We start from the raw sequence: 10,730 nt of genomic DNA, 5'->3' as shown, positions 1-10,730 counted from the left end.
CATTGAGAGGATCCAGCCAGTTGGAAGATGAAGGAAAGCCTGGGCCTGCATAGGGATGGTAATCACATCCAGAGCCAGGATCCTGGGCAACGATTCAACATCAATTGATCTGGCTCATTGATTGACCATCCTTATCAGAACACCAGACTTTGAGTCCTGAGCTAGAACTAAGTTTCAGATGAAGTGAGGCAAGCTATATATTTTAGCTTTTCATGAGATTGTTTAAAAGATTAAACAGCTGCTACTTTGCCTCTAAGAATAATTAATTTCCAGTCCCTTGGCACCATGTTTCAGTTTAATACCATTTAGAGGAATTGATAATTGCCTTGCCTTTATTGCCTTCAGAAAAAAAAAAAGTCCTTAGATGGAAATTTTCTTTTGTTTCCCTTCAAATTCATGGGCACTCATTCTCTCTGAGCAAACCTGGAGGGCACTAGTCTGTTCTGATTTTTTTCCCCCTGAAAATATATTGTCACTGTGAACAAGGTAATCAGTACCTCTAATGTGCTTTGAACACTCTGCCACTGATTAACATCAGTACGGTGCCTGGAGAATGTTCTCCCTCCTTACTTGATTTCCATCCTTAGGAAACAAAAAGAAAAACCCATAAATTCCTTCATATGGTGGATAAGTATATTCAAAATCAGATTCCAGCCTATGTTTCCAATTTGGCTTCATCTCTCTTAATAGGTTACCTTTTCATCCTACCCCTTCTTTTCATTGGAATTTCCTTCCTCTTTTTTCAAACCAGTAAGTTCCTATTCATCTTTGCAGATCCAGCCCCAAAGTGACTTTCTTGGGGAAGCTTTCTCTAAACTCTCAGGCAGAGTCAGCCCTTCTCCTCCCAACTGCATGGTACCCACAGCCCCTCACCATACAGAGCAGTGTTTCTAAAATTTTGGCGTTCCTATTAAAATGCAGATTCTGATTCTGGAGCCAAAGACTGTGCGTTTCTAACAATCCCCCAGGTGACACCGATGCTGCGGATCCATGGCAACACTTTGGTAAGAATATAGAATTCCCAGCACAGGGTTTTGTTCTTATTTGTGTGTATCTGTCTGTCTCCTCTTTCTGCTTTAGCAGGACAGTGACTGACTGTTTCATCTCTGAGTGCCCAGCACTGACTGAACACTAAGCCAACAGCAAAACCCTGAATATTTGTTGAATGATGATAACTCCTCCCCTGTCACACTTGCTAACATCAGCTTCCCCTCCTCCACCTTTATAACCATTACATAGACTTTTATTCTGCTGTACTTTTTTTTCTTCTTTATTGCAGGTGTTTCATTTTTGGTGTTTTTATTTTTAAGGCAGACATGGATATTGATTGCTTTTTAACTCAGGAAAGATACTTAAAGAAAAGATACAAACCATGTGGTCCTGCAGCTTTTATTAAGATAAAGGAGCTGTCAGCTTCTCTTGCTGAGTGTCTTGAAGATTCCAGCGCTCAATCTCACTCCGTATGCTTCATGTCTTTTGTGAATGTGGCTCAGAGCCAATGAAGGTGGGCTTGGATTTCATCCTCATTAGGTTCCAGTTAACTAATGAGTATCCTAGTTTTACATGTACTCTGAGGTTGGTGGAAGAAGGATAAAGTTTGTGAAGGATGAGTGGTCCCCGTGCATCCCATCCCAGGATAGTCTGGGGTTCGCTTTGCAGGCTGAGCACTCAGGAGTGAAAAGGTTCTCATTTTTTCAACCAGGTCACCTCCCTAAGCCATTCTCTTTTTCTTTTTCTCACTGGCTTGTCTTTTTTTTTTTTTTTTTTACATGTACACTTTTGTAGTCTGATAGGTACAATGGGTTGTAACAAGCAAAACTAAATTATATAATAAAGTGATACAATGTATACATGGAATTGACTTGCAGTGAGCATTTGAGATGATACAGTTCTGTACCACTTTAAAATATTAATCAGCCATAGGATGTCCCACCTGGAAAGAAACTTGCAGAGATCATCTGGTCTAACCCTATCTTCAGATAGGGAAATTGAGCCCAGAAAAACCAGGCAGAGAGAGCATGTAAGCCAGGACCAGAAAGAGGACCCCTGAACCTGATAGGAAGGGCCAGCCACCTGCAATACATTCCTGTGTCTGGGAGACTCTGGGGCCCCTTTTGGCCTCTGCAAGCTAATTTTTCTTTCTTTCTCTTTCTTTCTTTCTTTCTTTCTTTCTTTCTTTCTTTCTTTCTTTCTTTCTCTCTCTCTCTCTCTCTCTCTCTCTCTTTCTTTCTTTTCTTTTTAGGTTCCAGGTGCATTACTATTTACTCAAGATTTCTGTTGTTCTTCCTCTTGACTCATATTATACCAGCTTTAACCCTAGCTTTAACTTTTCTCATCTCTGGCTTCCAGCCCTGCACTTGCCATCAGACATGACTTAGGCTGGGTCACAATGTCCTGTTTAATTATCTGTTTCTACGGCATAGACTGTAAGCCTCTTGAGGGCAAAGATCATGTCATGCTCACTGTCCCCAGCACAGTATCTGGCACACACTGCAGTCTCAGGAAAGTGAGAATTTACTTGTCAGGAAAAGGAGAGCCTTAATGCATTCAGTTGGCACTCATATTTTGCATGCAGACCTCTTTGATACTCACTGACTAATGTCTGGCTGCAGGCTTAGCTCAGCTTTTGAAGGATATTATTATGCTCTGACCCAGAGACTAGTTTATTAAACTCTGTTTTCCCTTTTCGGGTCTCTTTCATTATGACTCATGTTACCTTGAAAATTGGTGTTAGTGTTCAGAAGCAGCTACAATATTCTCAGAAACAGCGAAGAACACTATAATTCATCAAAGCAAAAGCCATTGAATGTCTGCCACCCATTTGCAACAGAAGTGTTCAGATCTTTTCAAAAATATTTATTTATTTATTTATTTATTTATTTATTTGAGAGAGAGAGAGAGAGAGTGTGTGTGTGTGCGTGCGTGAGCACCTGAAGGAACATGAGGGGGGTGGGGCAGGGGCGAGAGGCAGAGGGAGAGAGAGAGAGGGAGAGAATCCCAAGCTGACTCCCCGCTGAGCGTGGAGCCCAATGCAGGACTCCATCTCATGACCCTGAGATTGCAACCTGAGCTGAAACCAAAAGTCGGACACTTAACCAACTGTGACACCCGGGTGCCTCCAGAAGTGTTCAGATCGTAATGACTAAAGTAGTATCTTACCAGACTGTTTATCCCACTCCCTAGGCCCACCAAATATGTCCCATTGGGTTGTTTCATCACACAATTTACAGGAAACTCAAGCCCTTCTTAAGAGAGATGTAGCTTTCTTACAGCGCAGGCAGCGTCTTCTCACATCAGGGGCCTGGATTGGATTTTCCGGGATACTCCCTGAGGAAGCCCATCAGGTGGGGCACGCGGGGCTGCCTCCCGGGCGCTCATTTCAACAAATGGTCGGCGGCTTCCTGCCCCCACCTCTAAACAGTTGCCAGTCCAGGTCAGGGCGAGGGCGGGGCGGGGTGGGGGGTGCGGCTCGGCCCTGGCAGCTGCGCGATCTGAGGCGGGTGAGCCGAGCGGCCGCAGTAATTGCGGTTCGCAGGCCCAGAGCCTCATTGGAAGGGCGTTCTCGCCTGCGGCCCTTGGCAGGGGTGAAGCGCGCACGCGGAAGAGCCTGACGCACGAAAGCGGGGAAAGGTCTTTTCAGCCCCGACGTTGGGTCACCGCGGGGGTGCAAAGCTCCGGAGGCCCGAGCGCACTGCGGGGCGTCACCACCAGGGGGGGCCCGAGGCCGGCCCCAGAGAGCGCCCCCGCGGCCGCGCGGGGTTCCCACCCACGTTCCCGCGGCTCTGCTCGCGTGCTGTGTCCCTGGATCGCGTCCGTGTACTCACACGTGGGGGAAGGATGTCTGGCCCCAGCCTGCCTTTGCAGCCTCCCCTCCTTTCTCTACCTCTTCCCAAGCCGGCGCTCCAGGAAAGGACCCCGCATCCCTTAAACAGCCAGGCAAGGTCGCCTCCCTGGGGGCTTTCCTTCCTGCTGCTTCTGCCCGCGTTCACCCAGTACACAGCCTGTAAAAATCTTACTCATGGTTCAGGGCTCCAGCCCAAAGGCCCTCTTACTTCCCCACCCCTGCCCACCCTACCCTATAAGGGCTTCCCTGAGCTCCCAGTTCCACCAACTGATACCGCCTAGCCCACCGGAAGCCAGCACGCAGGCGGCGTCCAAGAGCTCGTCTGGGACAACAGTGGTTCACCAGCGGGATGCCTGCCACGCATAGTCCACACCTGGGGTGGCAAGAAAGGAAGACGCTGCTGCTGGTGGTGATGAGCTATTTGGGAGCCCAGGTGCTGGCCACCTGCTCTCCACCCGCCGCTGGACTCCCAAGCAGAGGGCTGCCACAGGCCTCCTCGGAGGAACGCTTCACTTGCTGAAGACGGCACAGAGGAGCAGAAACCCACCAGACTCGGACGTGCAGCTGCCTGTGAGGACACTGTGGCAGGTGCCTGCGCCTGGAGGGACAGCGAGGCCTGGATTGTTGTTTCCTTCATTCCAATGCCTGGCTGTGACCTCCCCTGGGGTCTTGCTCTGGGAGGTGGGAAGCCTCAGCTGCTGCAGGGGACGGGGCTGCAGAGGGTTGGAGGCTGAACTTGCATCTGTACCCTCCTGCTCCAGACAGAACCCAGAGTCACTGCAGTCTCCATGTCTGCGCCCCCTGGCCTGGCACAGACTATAAAGCACCAGCTGGAGACAGAGACTTGATGCAGAGGCTTGGCAGCAGGGGTTCCATCTTCCAGGGATGAAGCCTGGCCTGTCCTCAGGAGGTTGGGGGCCAAGGCCCCGAGCCGGGGGTGGGGGTGGGTGGGGGGGCAGTGGAAACCTGTGGGAGGCAGCTATGACTGTGGGGAACTAGTCAAAGTGCTTCTGGGGCCTTCCTGTGGAGCTGACCACTCCAGTCGTGGGCACAGACTAATGTTATATCACAGCTTTATCAAAGAAGGCCTTTCTCCACTCTGGAGCACATGCAGATTACTTTTAATATGCTTTATGTTTTGGAACAACTTGTTTTTCTTTATATGGTAAAAGTTCCCCTTTTAGTTCTTTTTTGGGGTGATGAAATGTTCTAAAATTGATTGTGGTGATGCTTTGTTCAACTCTTGGAATATACTAAAAATCATTTTAAATTGGTGAATTGTGTGGTATATGGGTTATAGCTCAATCAAGCTCAGCCCAGAAATAAAGCCACACAAATATGCCCAGCTGAGTTTTGACAAAGGTGTAGAAGTAATTCAGTAGAGGAAGTGAGATAGGGAAACTGAAGGGACCCCATGAAGCCCTGCTTTTGCTCCTTTTCCTGCCTCTACTCTTGCTAGGACCTGCACCCTCGCCTTACACCTGCCTTATAGCACAGATAGTATATGTCCTCCTTGTCAAGGTCAAGGAGTTAATGATTTCTTTGGAGTCCTCTAGCACAATAGATAATACTAAAGGGGTGGCTGGGCAAGGTTGTCATGTCCGGACCACCAACTCTAGACACCTTGCTGCCAAGACCCCCGGCTCCAGGCATAAGTGACTTATGGAGGACACCTGAGCACTTGTCCTGGTTTTGACCAGTTCCTGCATGCTTGAGAGGACACATACACCAAACCACCATCCTCAATAAACATCCCAGACCCCAAGCAAAGATGAGACTCTCTCTTCTTCCCTTTCTGAGTCTCCCAGACACTTGGTCTATTATACTCTATCACTGATGCTATTCAATAAACTCTGCTCTCACTCTCTCGGCTTGCGTTTGATTTCTACCCTGTGCAAAGCTAAGGACTCTCTTGACTGGTCCTGTGGGAACCCCTCTGGGTCCTCAGACCTGGCCAGCCTATATCAGAAGGATTGCCTTTTCAACATATTGTGCTGGAGCAATTGTAAAACAAACAAACAAACAAAAAGGAATCTCAACCTATCTCACACCTTACACAAAAATTAACTCAAAATAGATGATGAGCTTAAATATAAATGTAAAAATAGAAAACTTTTTTGGGAAAAAAAGAGAAAATCTTTAGGACCTAGGGCTAGGCAAAAAAATTCTTAGACTGGAAGCCAAAAATATGAACCATAAAATTAAAAATAAAAAAATCTGGACTCCACCAGAATTGAAAACTTTTGTTCAGTGTAAGATCCTCTTAAGAGGATGAAAAGACAAGCTGTAGACTGTGGGAAATATTTGCAAATCATAGGGCTGACCAATGACTAGTATCTAGACTATAAAAAGAACTCTCAAAGCTCAACAGTAAAAAAAAAAAAAGCATCCAATTAGAAAAGGGGATAAAAGACAAAATTCACTGAAGAAGATATACAGATGGCAAATAAGCACTGAAAAGATGTTCATTAGCCATCAGGGAAATGCACAGTAAAGACATAATATCATTATACAGCCATTGGAAAGGCTAAAATAAAAAAAAAATAGTGACCTCATCAAATGTAGTTATGGGCAACATGAGGGATTCTCCTGTGATGGAAATGTATTGTATCTTGACTATATCATTGTCAGTATCCTGGTTGTGATATTGTACTATAGGTTTGCAAGATGTTACCACTGGAAGAAACTGGATAAAGAGTACAGAGGATCTCTCTGCATTATTTCTTACAACTACAAGTGAATCTGCAAGTATCTCAAAATAAGAAGTTTAAAAATGTCCCCTATCCATAACTCTGAATTTAATAACTTTGCTTTAAGATAACCATGTGCATAGATTAAGCTTAATTTGAACATATCTTGAAATTAAAAGATGATAGACTGGTTCTGAGCTATTGGGACCTGAATTAATGAAGCTTTCTTTCATGCATAGGTCACCACCCACCAAGCACTAAAAGGAGAGAGTTTGGAGAAGTGGAAGGTTGGACTCCTTTGGGCAGAGGCTTGTCCAGAGAAGTCCTCAACAGCCTGGTGCCTCATGGGTTGTGCCCTCTCTAGCGGAGGGTGTGAAGCATGTGACAGACAGACTGGCTCATGGAAAGAGCCAGGATTAAGAGGGAGGAGGCCAGGCCTCTGCCCCTGGCCATGTTCTGTGATCCTGGGCAAATATCAAAACCTCAGTGGGTTCTCAGCTGCTGGCTCTGTTAAATGGGGATTGAGACTAGAGCTGGAAGTCTCAGAGTTCTACTCTGATATTTCTTCATTGATACACAGAGCATCACTCTGCCTCCACCTATGTGGTTGTTTATAAGTGAACTCTGCAAATGTCAGTTTCTTTGTCTTTTAAATATAAGATTAATTGAGATGACATCTAACCCAGCTGTCTGGTGGGAGCAGTGATCACTGTGGTAACAAAGCAAACAGTGTGAGGTCTGGCCAGAGTCCACAGAGAATGGCTCATGTTGAAATTAAAAAAAAAAATGGCACTGTAGGAAGCACCAAAAAAAATTATATTATTATATACTTGCAGTCATTAAAGTCAGGTTTATAAATATTTAATCACATGGGTAATGCTTAAGTTATACTAAGTAAGTGAGGTATGATCTCAACTGTATGTGTAAAAGGTACATTTTAAAAAGTGAGGATAAAATCTGCCCAGAAGCTAACAATATTTGCCTCTTGCTGATGACCTGTCCCCTTTGATAGCTTTCTTCAAAATAATAATATAATGAGATGGGAGAGGAAAAGAACAAAAAAAAATGTACTCAAACTGTAAGCAGACTTTAGTGGGGAGCTAATAGAGAGGGTAAAATGGGGCCATCCCTACCCTGCCTGAGGATAAGAAGGAGCCCTCCCCAGGAGAAGATGGAATTGAGGGAAAACCATGGAGTTCTGAGTGGTTCTCAAATCAAGGAATGGGGCCATCAACAATAGCATTATATTCATTTTCTCAGGCCACCGTAACAAAGTGTCACAGAACAGAGAGCTTAAACAACAGAAATTTATTTATTTTCTCACAGTTTTGGAAGTCGGAAATCCAAGATCAAGTTGTCATCAGGGTTGGTTTCTTCTGAGGCTTCTTTCCTTGGCTTGCAGATAGCTGTCTTCTTCCTCTGTTCTCACATGATGTTCCCTGTGTGTGTGTAGATGTCTGTGTCCAAATTTTCTCTTCTTACACAGACACCAGTCATACTGGATTAGAGCCCACCCTAAAGACCTCATTTTAATTTAATTACCTCCTTAGCGACCTTATCTCCAAATAAGATTACATTATGAGGTACTGGGGGTTAGAACACCAAAGTATGAATTTGGGGGGGGATACAATTCAAGTTATGACAAGCATAAATTACCATATGACTAAAGCATCTGTAAACAAAGTTAAAAGACAAGTGACAGAGGAAGAGAAATAAATATTTGCAGCATTTAAAACCTACAAAGAATTCTTATTCAGAATATATACACAGAGCTTATGTGAATCAATAAAAAATGTAAACAATCCAACGGAAAAATGGACAAAGAACATGAATAGGAAATTCACAGGAAAGGAATACAAAATTATCAACATATAAGAAGATTTTCAACTTCCCTTATCAGTTTTATGCAAACTAAAAGTGACATTTTTTCATCTATCAGATTGGCACAAATTAAAAACACTGATAATAACAAGTCTTGGCAAGGATGTAAGGAAGTAGGAACTCTCAAATGCTAATGGGAAACATAAATAGGCATGGTGTTACTGAAGACAGAACCTGTTACAATGTAAAACATGCATATATTTTAGCCCAATATTAAACTTCTAGGAATCAAAGTTACCAAAGAAGTTGCACATATGCTAAAGGATATATGTAGGAGGATTTTATTTCTGTAAATGTCAAAAATAATGTAAATGTTGGGGTGCCTAGGTGGCTCAGTCAGTTAAGCATCTGACTCTTGATTTCAGCTCAGGTCATGATCTCAAGGTCATGATCTCAGGGTCGTGAGATGGAGCCCCACGTAGGGCTCCTTGCTCAGCGGGGAGTCTGCTTCTCTCCTCCCTCTCCCTCTGCTCCTCCCTTCCACTCATGCTCTCTCTCTCTAAAATGAATAAATAAATCTTAAAATATATATATAAATGTTCATTCAATGGGTGAGAAGTTAAATACAATCATTATACACTCTTACAATGAATACATTATACGCACTAAAATGAATTAGGTGGTCCTACACATCCTGAGATTAAAACAAAGATCTTTAAGACAAGGGGGGAAAAAAAGTAAATTGCAGAACTATATTCTCATGGATCCATTTAATGTTTTTGTAAATGTGTATTTGTATAGTAGTCGTAGTACACAGACAATTTTGTAAAAATGTTTACCAAACTGTGGCCATGTCTCAAAGCTTCTCAGTCTTCTGAGAATGGCAGCTATCCTCATGGGAGCCTTGATTGCCCCAAATGTTTGCTTTAATCAATGTAATTAGCAGAACATCAATTAAGCTGGAAGACCTGGCAGCCCTGCAGTCTTCCACAGTAGTGCCTTCTGTTCTTGGCTACCCTGTGCATCCCCTTTGGTGACTCAGCTTCCCTCCATAGTGTGGTTCTCTCTCCCTTCAAGGCTTTTTATTTTCCTCTCATGAACTCTAAAGACCACTGTGGGCAAATGGGAGACTCTGGAGATCTTTGATTTGCTTGGGTTTTGTTCCTGCCTGTGGCTCCGCATCACACTCTATCTTTCTTAAGCGGCTCATTGGTGGATCCAACTTGTAAACTTTTGTTATTCTCCCCAACCTGCATCTCCTTCTGTTTCCCAGTTTACTGAGACGTCCCATCCCCACCCCCTGCAACACCTCACCAAAGCCAGAAATCTGTGAGTTATCATTGCCCCCACCACTCACACTTCATTAACTACTAAGCTCTGCAGAGCTGATTCCTAAATGTTTCTCACATCTGTATCCTTTTCCTTACTGGTGTCCCATGGCCTGCTGGAGAGTCCAAACCCTTTGACATATGGCATACAAAGACCATCCCAGCTGGGTGCTGCCAAGTGTTGGCTGGGATATAAGGACTTAAAAGTCCTCTTGCACTGTTAATGAGAATCTACAATTGAACAACAATGTGACACTGCTGAGTTGTTTGTTTTTTTTTAAAGATTTTAAAATTTATTTGACAGAGAGAGACACAGCGAGAGAGGGAACACAAGCAGGGGGAGTGGAAGAGGGAGAAGCAGGCTTCCAGCTGAGCAGGGAGCCCAATGTGGGACTCGATCCCAGGACCCTGAGATCATGACCTGAGCTGAAGGCAGATGCTTAACAACTGAGCCACCCAGGCGGCCTACACTGCTGAGTTCTTAAGTATACACATACCCATGACTGAACAATTCAATTTCTGGTTATCTATTACAGAGGAATTTTCACACAGGTTCATAGGGGAATATGTAGGAAGATGTTCATTGCAGCATTGTTTGTGGCAAACAGGGAGGTGAAGCCAGTGTAGGTCTTCATCACTGGGACAATGGAAGGGTAAAATGTGTATCAGGCTTTGTGATAAGCACTTTATATGCATTATCTCGTCTTTTCTTCAAACAACCCTAAGACAATGATACTTTAAAAAAAAAAAGATTTTATTTATTTGACAGAGAGAGAGGGAACACAAGCAGGGGGAGTGGGAGAGGTAGAAGCAGGCTTCCCGCGGAGCAGGGAGCCCGATGCTGGGCTCCATGCGGGGCTCGATTCCAGGACTCTGGGATCATGACTTGAGCCAAAGGCAGATGCTTAACGACTGAGCCACCCAGGCGCCCCGACAATGATACTTTTAGTAGCATGCAGTTTTACAGGAAATAAAACGGAAACTATCCTCCCATGCACACAAATGGCTGGTTATTTTCTGGTACATTTTCCTTAGTGTTCGTTCGAG

Source organism: Mirounga angustirostris, unplaced genomic scaffold (genome assembly GCF_029215605.1).
Source record: "Mirounga angustirostris isolate CCGP_5_RB_7025 unplaced genomic scaffold, mMirAng1.0.hap1 SCAF_6, whole genome shotgun sequence".
Lineage (NCBI taxonomy): Eukaryota > Metazoa > Chordata > Mammalia > Carnivora > Phocidae > Mirounga > Mirounga angustirostris.
The sequence above is the reverse complement of the archived record's forward strand: the minus strand, read 5'-3'. Positions refer to the sequence as shown.